The 16,388-nt window shown below is 43.1% G+C and overlaps 1 protein-coding gene and 1 long non-coding RNA gene across 12 annotated transcripts in view; one reads left to right on the top strand and one right to left on the bottom strand.

The window, feature by feature from the left end:
• The window catches only part of cpx (synaptic transmission protein complexin), a 482,383-nt gene that overhangs the window by 353,934 nt on the left and 112,061 nt on the right, over positions 1-16,388 (top strand). The gene's annotated exons all lie outside the window — the stretch shown is intronic.
• The window catches only part of LOC147873792 (uncharacterized), a 28,544-nt gene continuing 27,143 nt past the window's right edge, over positions 14,988-16,388 (bottom strand). The window contains exon 2 of the long non-coding RNA XR_015535352.1: positions 14,988-16,225. This is a non-coding gene — a long non-coding RNA (uncharacterized LOC147873792). The remainder of the gene's footprint in view (positions 16,226-16,388) is intronic.

A 16,388-nucleotide genomic window follows, 5' to 3' on the forward strand; every position in this document is an offset into this window, starting at 1 on the left:
TCATATGGACCTGTCGTCAGACAGAACACTAAATAACATACTTCCTGTGGAGGAGGTGATAAGTCCGCTCAAAGTTTGGCTGAGATTATCACAGAAATGTGGTATTAAGATGTGGACTGGGTGAAGCTGACTCAAGACGTGGTCTAATGATAGAATTCTGCGAACATGGCAGCGGAGTTTCGGGTTGCAGGAAACCAGAGAACTTCAGTGTGAGCAACCAATCAATGAAGAGCCCGAACCACGGTGTTATATGATCCTTCGGGACCGTGTTATGCGCGATGCCATTGGCAATTGTTTTGCAGCCGAGAGCCTGGACCATAGTTCACCAGTGATGCCGCGGTCTGGACCAACGTTGGCTGTTCTGGAACGAGGGAGGATACTCACAGCTCGTGGATTTATTTCCAGCACATACGAGTACATTACGTATCCTACCCGATGTACGAAACAGCGTCGACACGTGCTGTCGTACGCGTGACCCCTGTGCAGTTTGCGTGTAATATTCAAAGCGATGCAAGTCATTGACACTTCCGGCGGAAGTGGCTGCACTTCAGATGGGAAGCCAGTGCGAAGACTCAAAGACGGCGACACCGTCCTCTGTTCATTCACCAAGAATAACAGAGCGAAAAGGAAATGACGGTCAGAATGAGTAACTGCTTTAATATTTACAATGGAGTTTCTCAGAAGAGAGGAGACGCACTGATAGAGAAACCTGGGGACACAGAAGGAGTGCCCTTTATTTGGTGTAAGAAAGTCTCGTGACTTTTCGTTGCGAACAGAACCCGAGGCTCTGTTTCTCTGTGGCAAGAAGACGAGAGGAATTAAGTCTCAGAATCACGACCAACCGCAAGGAACGTCACAAAAGTTGAACCGCAGTGACGTCACGCTGCTAGCCAGAGATTTAGGCAATATATGACTAAAATGGAGAAGAGACAGCCGGTGATAATGGCAGACGACTCTCAAACTGTACTGAAAAGAGTAGGATTAAAGAAATTAAAATACTTTCTTGTACACAGAGATATAAAAAAATGTATATGTACTTTTTTAAAGTGCACTTACTTTAATACAGCATTGGAATTGTGTCAGACAAGGATAACACACTTTTACATGATTTATCTCTCTCATATTATACAAATTTGAGTGGGAAATGATGCAGACCACAGTTTAAAATAAGATATATTTGTGTGTTTATGTGTGTAAAAGCAAATATACAATGATGAAAATTAGAAGGAATGTGGCATAGATGAAGGAACTTGTTTCAAACTGCACTGCAAATTCAGACACCCGTAGAAATATGAAATCCGCGAAACGTGTCCATTATATGTATTTCGTCGAAATAACGGATAAAGTCGTGTTGAAATTATCAGCGGAACATTACATCCGACACAGTACAGACAGAAGTAGTTTTGAAACTCCAGTTATGAAGCAGAATATATCTGTAATTTATTTAACGAAAGTTTTAGTTTGTAATGTATCTGTTGAATTCTGTAAGGTGGCTTACGTGGTAGGTTCTGTCGCCTTAAGCCGTTCTTAGCTAGCATTGAAGATGTGATAAACGATGAAGAATTAATTAAAAAGAATGTGCAAGGAAGTTGTGGTGGTATAACTTGATGAAGTGTGCAGACGTGCTCCTCGGGGGACTGGGAAAACCTCGGTCAGGATAGCAGATCTCCTGGCCGAGGTCTAACCACAAGATCTCCTGAAGCAGAATTGTAATCAGTCGAACAAAAAGGTCTTTGGTAACTGTGGAAGGAAGTCCTTTCATGCTGATTGCAGAATTTTAAAATCGTGCCTTTGTGCGTGCTGTAGCTTAAATAATGGACGACGCAACGTGAATCACGTTTCACGGATCCATGAAACAATCGGAAACAGAGTTTATCACCCAGAATCACCATTTCCCCAGTCACCAAGTAGAGCTCTTGCTTTATGTAGTGTGGAAATGACTACGAGACGGGTTTGTTGTGCAGAGAGGCAATTCTGTTCACAACCTTCTCAATACAACAGTTTATCAGCATCAAGCCAGGTCCGCCAACTTAACGCGCCAGGAGACAAAGTCTAGTGTCGCGATGTGATAAGTCTGTTGCCATGGTGACTGAGCGCTGTTCTGTGAGACGGAAAACGCCCGTCGTTTGTCTAGTAATGAAGCGTTCCTCTATCTGCCATCAGAGGTAGACACATTCACAGGCGATGCAGTCGCCAGTGAATGAGGAGGACATGTAATGGGAATTCTTTCAGCGTAATGACGATGTATTGAGATGACGTCAATGCAGAGTTGGTGAGGGAACACTCGAGGCTAGTTTCTTTCAGGAGAGAGAGATTGAATCTCGCCAGAGCGTGTTATTCGCACGTAAGAATATGTGTCTGAAATAACCCTTTCCATGTCACAAAGATCTCTCTCGCGTGGGAACATCAACCATTTCTGTCATGAAAAATTACTTGACCAAAATACGAAACGGTTACTTTGATTTTCGTCAGTGCAACTTTTGTCTAAAGGAATATATGCAAACAACAAACATTATTAAAAAATTCAGCACGCAAGATTTTATTAACTTAACTACGATTTCTGCTATGATGAATCCTGAATGTTCTTGTGAGCGCTTAACCCGTAAAGGCGTGTCTCTGAAGCGACAAAATATTTAATTCAGTCACTCGTAACATTCTAATTTTGTAAACCTTCGCGAATGGAGGGTCCAAATCGAACTCGTGTGAACCTGAATAGGATGTTTGTAAGCGGACCACTTCGCGGAAGAGCCACTTCATACAGACGATTTTCACGATACATAAAATTAATTTATTTATTTGGAATAGTTGAAGGACAGAGATGCCAATGCCAGATCAAGACACGAACATATTGTCCGAGAAATTTGGTTTGTGTATTTCGGTTAAAGTAAATTGAACTGATGATGCTATCAAAATCCTGAATACATTTTTCAAAACCTACACTTAGACCCCCCCCCCCTCTCTACCTCTCTACAGCAGATGCAGCCTATTGTTTTGTTCTGTCATGTGTTAAAGCGTACGCAAATATAAAGTGCACTGTTCTGAATTGTTAAACCCGGCAGGCGCATTTAATTCCCATCGCGGTTTAAACATTTTAAGTATCTGTTGCTTGTCGTATGCCGAACGTACGCACACCAGAACCAGCTTTACAACCAATTAAAGGTCAGAACATTCTCTTTTTGGGCATTCAAATAAGGTGTCGCCTACTCGATTGACTGTGGTTTTAGATGCATGAGTGAGTTGCGTATTGTCCAATCAGAAAACATTGACCTCAGTTGTACTTCGTTCTGCCCTCACTTCACTTCACTTCACGTGCCCGTTTTAAACCTCCTCGTGTCCAGTCTTCCCTTAATGCATTTGCGTTGTCTCTCAGAAGTTGGCAGATACAAACCGGTCTATAATAATTATTGCGTTTCTGCACCCAGCACACGTGTCCGTTTCTGTCCAGCCATTGTGACGTATGCTGGCCAGATGAATCTAATTCACACCCGAAAATTCTTGTTATAAAAGTAAAACCTAAAGCTACCCGACTATACGTCAAGTAGGCGCTTGAGGGGAGAGTTTTATAACTCCTACTCATTTTTAACATCTGCAATAGATGGGGTGAGTGGTCAGCGTCACGCCTCTGCCGCCCATTACCCTAACTGCCCTGTTTCTCCCTACTGAGCGTTCTTCATCAGAGCAACACACTCGTCACATATTTAGGATCACGAAGCGAGGGGTATTTTAGTTTAATGTCGGTAGGCCCCGAGGTTTGTGTCAGTGCGCATGATAACGCGGTTGCTGCATTGATTTATTACTGAGTTGCTACAGTTATTTTCCTCGCAGTCTCCGGATTGCGTGCAGTAGTGAACTATACCTCATCTGCAAGTGAGTCTTCCGTGTTTGACTGGAATATGTTCCACGGAGTGGCTGTTGATAAATATTGACAGGTCTGAATTCAGTATAAAACCTGACACCTGACGGTAATGCGATAGCGAAATTAAGAGGAGAACTTTAATGGGCTGTACATGTAGGTCGGATGAGGCAAACATGAAATGCATACAAAATTATTGTGGGAAATCTCGTGAGATGTCGAGAGAGGACGTGGGAGAATAACATTAGGAGACATGGACTATTGCGAGGGTGGGGATCAGAAAGTAGTGTTCCGAGATCAGTTGATCAGAGACAGATGTAAATATCGTTAAAAATTCTCTTGATGCCCGGTAATATTCGGTATTTGTGTGATGACGTGCTAATTGAATGGCATTTTTATTATGACGCATTTATTTTAATAATATTAAAAAGGACGTAAATTTACATTTCTTATGTGTGTCAGATGGATTAAACTGGCTTAGATTGTTTGTTGAGTGACTGTCACTTCTCAAGATATTGGAGTGTTTTTGGATTTCCACTTGTAATTAGTAATGGTTCGTAGCGTAAGTGACGTAAATTTTCCACACGTGCTCTGTAAGACTGAGATGTTTCTGTGCAGTTACAAGTTTGAGTGCCCTCGCATTTGGTTGAACGTTGTGTAAATTCAGTAGCTCATAAGAAATTCGTCACACGTCACGCGACCGAATGAGCTGCGCAAACAACCTTTTATGCATTTCCTTCTCCCTGAAGTGCCTTTGTGCCGCTCTTCCACTTCGAATGGCCGGAATCCGGGTGGGTCGATGAAACTATAATTGGGATATCGACCTATCGCGGTCACTGTTCGGCACAGCGCCCTTAAATCGCCCGGCACACGGTACAAGCACAGTTTTGGCGCCAGGCTAGTCAGGCTTCATTTACAGTGCCACTGAATTTGTAAAGTTTTCGAAAAATTGCAAATTTCCTTTAGTCTGTAGTTATTCAAGGGCTCAGGAATTTCTTTGTTGTCGTGGATACCAAAGATTCATTACTGCCAGCACTTGAAATTTTCATTAGACGTCGGTCTGAGCCACTCAGTACATTTTATACGTTCAAAACGCGTCATTGATTTTAATTAATTCGTCTTCTGAGCTTTGCATTGGGGTCCTAACAGTAAAGCATGGAGCAGTGTCGAAAGAATAAATAAAGAGATCTTCATGAACAAATACCTGTTTTAAGTAAGATATTGAAGAGACATTGGAGGACAATGTAAAAATGTATTCTGCTGAAATATAGTGTAATAATTTTGATTTTGCTGAAACGGTTCAGGGTAATCGGGTGTAGGAATTACCGACCTCTATGCAACCAGAAGATTGTCTACAAGATCCCGCCGGTGGACCCTGTTCTGAGGCAGATAAATGCAGTTCGCTACCTCTCAAGTATTGTTTCTTTAAAGTCTGTTTCAGACCTGTCATCAATGCTTTGGTCTCTGTAGTGGTTCTCTAAATACAATTTTGTATCATTTATCTTTTGCTACATACCCAAGCCATCTCGTTTTCCGTTGATTTGATTTTCCTAGTAATATTCTGTGAAGAGAAAATGTATTAAGTAGCGTATGAAGATATTTATGTCTCAAAGACAAAATTGTATCTGACAGGCACCAAATCTAAATTCGCCAAACAACACGAAATACGCGTTTTTTAAAAATCCGTTGCGTACTTAATGGGTCGAAAGTGTCCAGCTGACGAAGAGAAACATCGCCATTGTGCGTCCACTTTGTGATACCCGTGCGTTGGTAGTAGACGCCTAAACGTGACCTGCTGCACCCCGCAACACTCGTGCAGTGTTTGCAAGACCGTGACTGACTGCAGGGTTGCTTTAGCAATAAAACGACACTTTTAGGAACAAATATATTTGACGTGAAATATAATCTGTCGCCATCTGTCAGCAGTTTAATGTGTGTGTGTTTTCAACGATGTAAATTATTCGCTGACTATTAAATACAATCAGAGGCGCTTTGAAACGTAAGCGTCATCGAAAGTGAAGCGACACGCCCTGAATTGTATGAGGAACGATGTCTAGAAGCAGCTTTCAGAACATAATGTTCGATTTCTTTACCACGTTCCGATTGTCCGGTGTGGACGGCACTGAAATGCGGATTCAGTCACAAGCCAATGCGTTCAAAACTTTATTCTCGCGTAAATTCAAAAGGCATTGGCCACAAAGAGCTGACACCTTGCAGCCAAAATAAAGTCGATTGATCCGTTTTCCTCTCGCGTGTTTCCGATTGTCTCCAGCGCCCTTTATGATGAGTCAGAGTTTGCTAAAATCCTTTGAGAGAATCCCCCCAATTGTGCGCTGGATGAGAAATGCGAAGTCATACTAATAGTTTTCTAATTACACTGAAATTTCTGTGTGTATTTCGGGGACCAGATCCAAAATAATTTTTCATACACTAGCGCCATTAATTAGTCCTGTCACTCTCATTATTACGTCACTTCCGTATCGATTTGTGGTGCATTTCTATACGTTGTCATGGATACCGCGTTTCTTTTTTTTAACATAGCTCAAGTGATTAGTGCTGTCATCATTTGAAAGGATGTTGTACTAATTATTTATTACCCGTAGACAGTTTCAATTTATGAATGACGCTTCTGCGTTATTTTCAGAATCTATTGTAGCTTTTCGCAGATTAAACTTCAGAACGCAAACAACTGGCCCACTGTCTTTTCTGTAGCTGGGTTTTATTTTGCAAACAAATAAAACGCGCTTTCAGATATTTTTATTCATTTCAGGATGTTGTAGTTCCCAGCATATATATAATAAATAATGAATTACACGCTCCCCGTTTTCCTTCTCGTAAAATTCACGTTTTAAATTGGGAACGGAATTCCTTTGTCTATTTCTCATTGCACTGCCCGTCATTATGTGAGCATGATTGCTGATTCTTCATTCATTGAACGACGTTTTATCAACAGCTTGTGTCATCAAGTGGCAGGATCATTGATGATGATGATCAATTGTAAACGGCTTTCAAAGGAGGTCCTTGAACTACTTTACGAGCGTTGGCAGACCAGCGAACGATCTATTGAGATAGATCCGCCCGTCCACACGAAACAGCTTTAACAAGCGTAAACCGATTTTCATTAAATTTGGTATCGAAGTAAATTAATGTTTAGTTTCTATGGCATTATATTAACGTCCACACTACGTAAACGCACGCTCGCACATGCATATATTTTTCAGTCTGTTTCGTTCGGTATCTCAGCAACCCACTCTTGTAGCATAAAGAATCTAAGTCTTGTAAGACTTGAGGTTCTCACAGCGGTGAGTATGAAGATATCCGTCTTCTGGGTTATTGCGCTGTGTAGTCTGGTCGATGTTAACCAACGCTTCAGAGGTCATACTGCCTCCGTCATCAGGGCGATGAATATTTCTGTCTTCTGGGTTGTTGCGCCGTGTAGTCTGGTCGATGTTAACCAACGCTTCAGAGGTCATACTGCCTCCGTCATCAGGGCGATGAATATTTCTGTCTTCTGGGTTGTTGCGCCGTGTAGTCTGGTCGATGTTAACCAACGCTTCAGAGGTCATACTGCCTCCGTCATCAGGGCGATGAATCGCCCTGATGACGGAGGCAGTATGACCTCTGAAGCGTTGGTTAACATCGACCAGACTACACAGCGCAACAACGCAGAAGACAGAAATCTTCATACTCATCGCCCTGATGACGGAGGCAGTATGACCTCTGAAACGTTGGTTAACATCGACCAGACTACACAGCGCAATAACCCAGAAGACGGATATCTTCAATCTAAGTCTTATTTCCCAAGTATAAGACTAGATCGTTGCAATGAATATACGCACGACGCCGAATATTTAAGAATTCAGTCCGTACCGCAAAGAAAACACCGCATTTCACCATTAGAACGATCAGTTGGTTAACGCTGTTTAAGTAAATAATCCCTGTTTATAGTGAGAATCAGACGAAACACGCAAATACAAAACGTAGACTAATTTAATTAGTGAACCAGGTGGTGGTACTTATGCTAACCACTGGGTTTAAAGGGTTATATTCGCCGACACGTCAACCCGATGATCCAAGTGCCACGTCCCCGAGTAATATCTGTGATGAATGCACAATCCTCGAAGTCCTCTGTGTCTGTCTGAGGAAGAAATCTCACTTTGTCACGCTAGCAAGGACTTTGGTTATATAATGCTCATCTGTCGAGGAAATCACTTCATTTGCGAAACGTATAATCATTGGTTTATTTACTGTTAAGAGCGTTATCCAGAACAGATTTAGAAGGATCGGGGTTAATGAGTTAAGATAAGCCATTCTTCGGGCATATATTTAAACCGTAGACTTGCCGTAAATTAATCGCCATATTCGCATAATTTATATTTGTGTATACACGCCGTAATTAACCGGAAAAGGTACAGATTGTTCAGCTTAAAAAGCAACAGCGTTATTTGCAAGCTTTGGTGACACCTGCGACCTGCTTTTTGATTGTTCTTGGATACCAAATGGTGCAAATGTCCTCTCGAAGACCGGAATTCTCACTTTCATCTTGGCTACGTAGTTTCTTTTGTTTTATGTAATTCTATTCAAGTCTGAATACTTTTCAAATGTGGAATCAAACACACGTTTTCCTTCACTTACACGTTTTGAATGTTCAAAGTGAATTCAAATTCCTTCTCGCGGTGCAGTGTGTGTGCCCTGTTCTGTATTTAGCCCGGAAACTTCTTTAAAAGTGGACGCAAGGCAACGGAATCCGTCTTCCTCTCTTTCCTTACAGGAATCAGAGGACACCCCAGAAATGTTTCCGTAGCTCCACGCCCTCAGTGCGCAGCTGTGTCCGTCCGTCCGTCCTTATGATTTCGCTCTTTGTCTTGGTATTTATTTGGGAACCGCCAAATCGTTCTCATGGGAAATTTAAATATTGAAGTTTTAATCTTGAGGGTAACGTCGCGTGACTTACTCTCCCTTGGGTCTGAATACGACTCTCTGAATTTTTCTGTTCAAGCGAGTTAATGCACGTTCTTTCATAATTCTAAGTTCTGCGGCCCTAAAAACAACGTTTTCACGGCGATTTTTTTATTATTACGTCACTGTTGTGCTTGGTGTCACTATTAGGCCCATCATCATCATCATCATTGGTCTTGTTTGGGTGTTATGAAGCCGAGATTATAAAGACCGTGGAAATTAAGAAGAAGTACGTGATCTGCCACGAGTTTGAAGTTTATTTGTGTTATTTTCCGCTTAGTTCACTGCATTTTTCCATTGGATGATTTGTTCATAATTTCCGTTCATTTACCAAATTGTTTCGTTGCAAAACGTAAGGACAGGGGGGAGTGAAAGGAATTACTGGAGCCCTCGTCGGGGTTCGGGGGCAGGAAACCCGGAAAACACTGTGCTCTATTTTCCTGGCTTTCAAAGTTGTGCTGAATTGATTAATTCTCTTAAGCATCTTTTTTGTCCGTTCTATGAACATGTGAATGCCATTTAGCATTTTTTCTCAGGAACTAGTTTCCGCACCTCTTGCACGAGATAATGGGAAGAAATGTACTGAAGTAACATCCTCAGACTCACTGAGACAACCTCCACGGATCAGTTACTGTTCAGGAAGTGATACTGAGAGTTGCTGAGCTGGACATGAGATTCCTGGCCTTTTATTAATCCCGAAGGTTCACTTTCGTGCGCACAGCAACCCGCCACTGGATTGCATTCAGTGCCACGTGCAAGCCTTCACATGTTTTGTGTTTGGGGTTCATTTCTTAGAGTCCTTAATTATGCAGACATCAAAAGACGTCGCGATAAGAATTGTTTATTTTCGGGAACAATTTCAAGCTTCGTAATTAAAATCCGGTTTCCTAGGAACGAATTCTGACTGGAAACAGGATTAGTGGTGTTAAACCGATTAGCAGTGAAACGTTTAGATTTAGTTGGGAACCTGACTATATAGTTCGTCATGAAATTGGTTGCCATGGGAATTAGTTCGATCAGTGAACAAATTGAACGCGATTGCTGTGAAGGCAGAATGGTTATTACGAGGAATAAGGGGCACTCTGCCCTTCACCACAGCTTTATCAAATTGTGCCATTTCCCGTCCGCGTGTCCCCCCCCCCCCCCCCCCCCCCAGAGCTCCCACTCAACTTGGTTCTCTCTGCTAATCGAATATGCACCTCGCTGGCCTCTGCAGGGAAGTCTCGCGCTACTCCACTCGGGTTGAAGACGCCCCACCGCAATTAGTTCAGTTGTTTGCCGCTTCTTGTTGTTGGCGTGGATTGTGGTCAGGCGAACGGGGGACCCGCAGTTCGCCGATGATAAACTTTAAAACAGTTGTCATCGAACCTGTTACGAACGTGACCCCAGGACAAAAAGTAAATTTTTACATCCGTCTTGAACATTACTAACATGGCGGCCTGTGGGGTGACAGCGCGTGTCCAAAAATAAATCTCGCTTCCAACTGAAGGCGCGGAAGACGTCAGTGAACTATTCTTAGAGAAATAAGCCAAGCGTAAAATAAGATTTGTTTGGTAAGATGTTTCCTTTCCTTCTTGAGCTTTCTGAGACAGAAGTGGTTTTGCAGATAACCGATTCAATTGCATCTTTGTGACTTAATTTCCAGCTCCTGAAGAATCTCTGTTCGTTACAATCGCACGCTTCAACGCATGAATGTACTGCACTTAACAATTCCTGTTCTGAAACCTCTTGACGTTCGAATTGTATGGCGCATGCAAAGTTTTGTTACCCAATTTGCTCTGCTCCTACGAGTGAGGGATGGAACAGTTGCATTGTGCACACATTGAAAAACGATGCCTCGAATCTCCCCAGACGCCGGATTGTACAAAGAAATATACACGTTGAAGTTGGGTTAAGTTTGGGGGGGGGGGACTGCCCCTGGGAACGCAGAACAGTTTATGAAGTCATTTTTATTCGGGTGCAGATTAAGAAGGGTCTGTGTAGAATGATACAATTATATTTGAACAACAGAGTGTGTTATCTGAAACAGTAGACAGCTGGGTATCGTATTCGAGAGCTCCCAGCCTCAGGCTTTCGCGTCAGAAATGAGTGACATTCTCTTAAACACTGAAGTTCTGCTTTGTTCGTATTTTTCGGCTCACGTCGGAAGAGCTGTCGAGCTAAGCTGTTCGCTGTTGTCTTAATGTCAGATCAAATTTGACAAGAGACGAACATTAGTAGTCTAATTCTGATTGCCGTTCTTCGCCGTCACTTGCAGACACGCACTCCCGTGGCTTTGTGCATTTTAGGGTTCCGAAACTTCTTTGCGGCTGTCGTCTTGAGTACGTGAAGGTTATTCCAGCGTGACTGATTTTCATACGACGGCAATAACCTTGGAAGCCGCGCACTCGCTGACGTCATCGTCCGAAAATAGCAACTCGAGAAAGTCTGGACAGATTTTCATGACATTTGGTATTTACGTGCGTTTGGATACTTTTTTTTTCAATTTTTAAATTCCTGCCGTCCTTAATACCAACATGACACATTCTGAAACTTGTGAAGTTGGAGGACAGTGCTGTGGGATGTCTTCCTTCATGACATCAGCACGCCATCTGATTATCGCAGCTGTGAGCAGAGAACACGGAACAGATCGGAAGGGTTTCCCCGGCTATTTGCAAAGGGCAATTCTGAACGCGTGACATGCTTTCTCCCATCTGCGTGGTGGCGATGTTGCTGCGTTGTTAACGCAAAATTGAGGTTATGTTGTAAGCAGTGGCATGGCATCCATACCGAGTTTCATGTTAATCGGTAATTGGTGTGTTTGGAGTTGAATGCAAGAATAATCGACCAGTTGCAGCCAAGAGTTAATGAAAGCGCCCTTAGGTGAATAATTATGTACCACCCTGTAGTATTTCATACCAGAAACACTGCCAATACATGAATGATATCGATAATGTATTGGTAGCAATTAATCTGGGCCTTGTCTGTTACAATGAAATACTTCGTGTTGGTTTTCTGGTCAGACCGTGTAATCTCGTTGACGTGCAGATGAACAGACCGACATGTAGTTGTATGTAATTTATATTTCACTTGTCATAACTTTCAGACTATTGGCGACTGTGACAGATGGCGACCCAGTGTCCATGCTTTCAGGCTGAAATGTTTTGTTGGCAGTAAGCGGCCTTGTGACTTTAACTGTTATTGTAAAAGTCATACGCTGCTTTCAACGGAATTATTCCGAATTATGAACATAAATTTACCTTTTAAATTTGTACGGTAGGAATTTAACGACGTAGTTTCGAAAAATGAAACAAGAATTGAGCACGACCCAAAAGACAAATGCTCGTGGACTTTGCGTCAAGTCTGTGGTCATGTTTAACTGTTTAAACCCAGTGGTAACTATATGTACCACCTCGAATAGTCAAGAACTCTATATTTTTCCTGAAGCGTAAAATGTTATTTCATTTTTCTCACAGTAAACGGTGATTAAACAACATGCGCTGTTGGTCTTTGCGATGAAGAATTATAGTGTTTTCTTTGAGGTACGGACTCAATTTCTGTATATGTCATTTAGGTGAGCTTCGACTCCAGAGTTGTGAGGCAAGCCCGCTCCAAAATGTCTTCTTGCAGATCAGAATTGCGACGAGACACGATGATAATCGAGTGTTCTTTTCTGTTCTTTGCAGGTAGGAGCCCGTTTCAATTAGCTTGAAGTCTTGAAGTCAGTAAGTACATACGTATTATTTAGCTGACGAACCTTTCCATGCTTTGCACGAGATAGGTCGTATAAAATCGCTGACGAATTTCGTCTCCATTTGTGTTTAAGTAGGTCTGTGAAACTAAACCAAGCCTTTTGATTTCTATTCACAACCATGAGAACATGCTGATTAAAATCCATCAAACATTTCGCGTGTTCTGGGTTCAGTAATAAATATTTTACTTGCCGAAAGGGGTGTAATCATGGAGTTGAGGTGCGAGGTAATTATAAAATCACTCGTCTGATGAACGCGGTGGTGAAAGTCATGGATTTTGCACTGCGTTTCAGTTATTTGTTTTTGATTTTGATTTTAAAGCAACAAGCAGATAATATTAATTCTAATATAAACACTGTAAACCCATCGCTACGTAAATTTTAACTTCGCTAGGGGGCTTTATTTTCTTCAGGATGTGGTTGAAAGTGCGAGTGTTTTAATTCCTCTAACCGGTATAGTTAACTTTAAACGAGCCTTGTTCAAATTAAACCCGTTTGTGGCACTACTAGCGACAACTGCAGGTCGCAGGTGCAGTCGACCGCGAGCTGCAATCCATTCGAGCAGGACCTCGAGCCGTCTTCAGCTCGGGTGTGTGCCGCCATCAGGGGAACGCGTGTTGGTGAGCTCACGAGAGGGGTGTCAAGGCTGTGCAGGACACTCTTGCACGTGCCAAATTCATCCCGGAACTGCCAACGCGTGATTTCCACGCGTTCGGCCTCCTGAAGAAGCACGGACGAACGCGTCAAAGCCGCGGTGGTGAAGTGGCTCTTCGTTGAGTTCATCCACCGCCTTGTAACGCAATGGGATGCCTGCCTCAGCGTCCATATTGATTTCTGCTATCGACAGCTGTTTTTCTCCCGAACGGGTTTTATTTGAACAAGCCTCGTGCATTGCCCCATTTGTTTCTAATTGTAGGATTACGTTTCGAGCGTATTGTAATGTAGATCTTCCTTGGTCTGTATTTCTGAACCTCTTTGGTTTGCTCTGAATTATTAGCTTTGAACGAAGATATTTTTATGTTGGATTGTAAAGTATTGTTGGATGAGAACTTGGACCAGGAGATCTGAACACCCACGTCAAAGAGGCACTCTTAAATGTTGTGAAATTCTTTTAGAATCCTTAGGAAATGCTAGACTTGTTTAGTAGCGTTATCGGCCATTTTTATAATAGGACTAATTCCGTCTGAGGCCTTTCTTATAATACGTCGGCTTCGAAGCGGTTAATTAAATATGTCCAGGGAACGGAATATGAACGCTTGTTTGGACCCCCCCCCCCCCAACCCCTCAAGGTTCATTGCCTTGTTCCTCCCCCGAAGAAGCTGCGAGCTCACCCCCACCCTTTGAAACCCCGTATATTTCAGTGTAATTGCATTCCGGTGTGACGAGTTCCTCCCCACAAGATTAAAAGTCGGTAAGAACGAGTGAAGAGCTTCGACGGACCGCGTCGGAGACAACAGCAGCTGGAGCAGAACGCCGTTCACTGTGCCCCGTTCGCGCTGTCGCCTGCGTGCCTCCAGTTTCCACGTGAGCTCCCGGATATTTCTTACCATTATTTTGGCTACAGTCCATTGGAGCTGTGGCTCGCGTCTAATGACAGTATGATTCTGGATGATGAATTGCTTCCAGAGACGGAGGAAAACCACGAAAACCTCAGCCAGGACAGGCGGTCCTTGGGCCTCTGGCCCGCAGAATACGAACCAGGAGTGCCACCCAAACGACTTCGATGTTCCGTGGTCTGGTATAAAGTTCTTCCATCCGAAATTAACACGGGGCGGGGGGAGGCGTGGTCTGATGGAGTCCAAATGCTTCGCTCGCGTTTATTGGCTTGAGACCTCGTTTATTGCTCCAGATATATTTGCACTTCAGATGCCAAACTGTACAGAGTGAGAAATCATTTTTCATTTCGTATTTCGTGAAGCAAACGCCGATTCCAGGAGTCTTTAAAATATGAACTGTGTTTATTTACAAACTTATATTTTACATGTAGGAATTCAGGTTTTCACGGCGGTGGGTCTCAAGATGGCTGCCTTCTGGGTTGTTGCGCCGTGTCTTCTGGCAGAAGTTTACCGACGTTTCAGAGGTCCTTCTACTCATTGCCCTGATGATGGATGCATAAGCACCTCTGAAATGTCAGTAAACCTCTGACAGACGACACGCGCAATAACCCAGAAGGCAGCGTCTTATATTTTGCATTCTTGTAAATGTTTGCACGTTGAGCGATTTCTTGGCAATAGATAAATTTTGATTTTTGATTCGTGTTCAGCTCCACGCGTTGTTAATCACGGCAGTTAGAGTTCATCGTCATGCTCCGGCCGCTTTACCCAAACGGAAACAGTCCCTGTAGGTATTGATTAGGAGCCTCGGTGGGTCCAGAGAATGGACAGAATTCAGTGAGTCCCTGCCGGGAATCGAATTGGTTCCCCTTAATAAATGGTCCCGCGGTCATTAAACTTTCAACTGAGAGTTTATTGTCCAATTGGGATAATGAATGTTTTGTTTTGTGAACACTCTTCTGCAAAATCAATAGTTTAGGAGAAATCTCAACACGTATTGTGTACTACATTGCATGTTTTGAGTAGTTTCTGATACAGAGAGAGAGAGAGAGAGAGGAGTCTCTCTGTTTCAAACTGCGTTGTCCTGTCAACAGCCAGTTCATGATAAACAAATGTAACGCTAGAGCTGAAGTACCAACATGAACGTTTAAAACACACATTCATGTAATTTCAGGGACTGCATTTCTGTTATGTGAATGTAAATAAGCCACTAACGTCTCCATCAAAGCTGTGCGTAACAGCTCGGAGCACTCGGAGAAAATTCCAAGGTACAAGTAACGCGTCTGGAAACTGTGTACTCCGGTACGCTCCTGTTTGTTTGTTTGTTTGTTTGTGTAGAGATTTCGTCAGTAGCTCAGCTTGTCTACCGTCGCATGATGTGGTGAATAATAAATTTAATCGGCCATGGGAGGAAGTCGTTATGACGTAATTCCAGGTACAGTAGTCGGGGCGAATCTGTGCGCTCGAGATCAGTTACAGTAAAATACAAGGGTATGAGAATCTGTGGGAGAGCAGCAGATAAGGATGCAAAAATTATCCGTACGATAAACATTGTTTCCCAGTGGCAGTGCTTTGTAGCTCCCTGTCTAAGTTCCCAAATTTCTAATGACTTTGTCTGAAGATTCGCCCCAACTGCAGTACTGCCCTTGCATTTCCGTGGAGGGTTTAAGACATAGCTCGAAATGCCTCAGTCAGGATGGGCGGCCTCCGGGGCCCAGACGTGAACCCGGAACGTCCACAGTTAAGTAACATTGCTGACCATTCGGCTGCACGTTCGATTATTCGTTGTCGTCGGTCAGTTCTGTTAGCCCACGGAACCTGCAGTTTCGTTGCTGCTCGTGGCGTCTACACCAGTTCTTATACTCCAGGGAATAAAAGAGTAAAAAAAGTGAAGAACACAGTTCGAGTTGTTTCCAGGACATTGTGCATCCACAGCGCCTCGCTCCGAGCTGGTCTGGGTCTCCGCCGAACTTTGGAACGAAGCCAAATCCGGGGGAGCATTTGAGCACAGTGGCGTTGGACGTTTAAAAATGGGCGCTGCGTCGGTCTTGGAAAGGGAAAAACAGACGTCCTTTGCCGGCCTTCGTCGTCTCATTGGCTCTACAGCTGCGCTGCAAGCCCAGGTTTCAGCTGAAGAAAGAATAAGATTGCATTATTAACACAATATTTTATCCGTCGTAAAGTTTTGGCTGTCTTCAATTGAATTGCCCGCTAGTGAACTTGGTAGCCCTCATAATTCATCTCACACTTTAACAGTTTAAAATAGCACACAAGGAGACCAAGTAATAACATC

Source organism: Zootermopsis nevadensis, unplaced genomic scaffold, assembly GCF_977971745.1.
Source record: "Zootermopsis nevadensis isolate Lab colony 2312 unplaced genomic scaffold, Znev_1.0 Znev_ptg000016l, whole genome shotgun sequence".
Taxonomy (NCBI): domain Eukaryota; kingdom Metazoa; phylum Arthropoda; class Insecta; order Blattodea; family Termopsidae; genus Zootermopsis; species Zootermopsis nevadensis.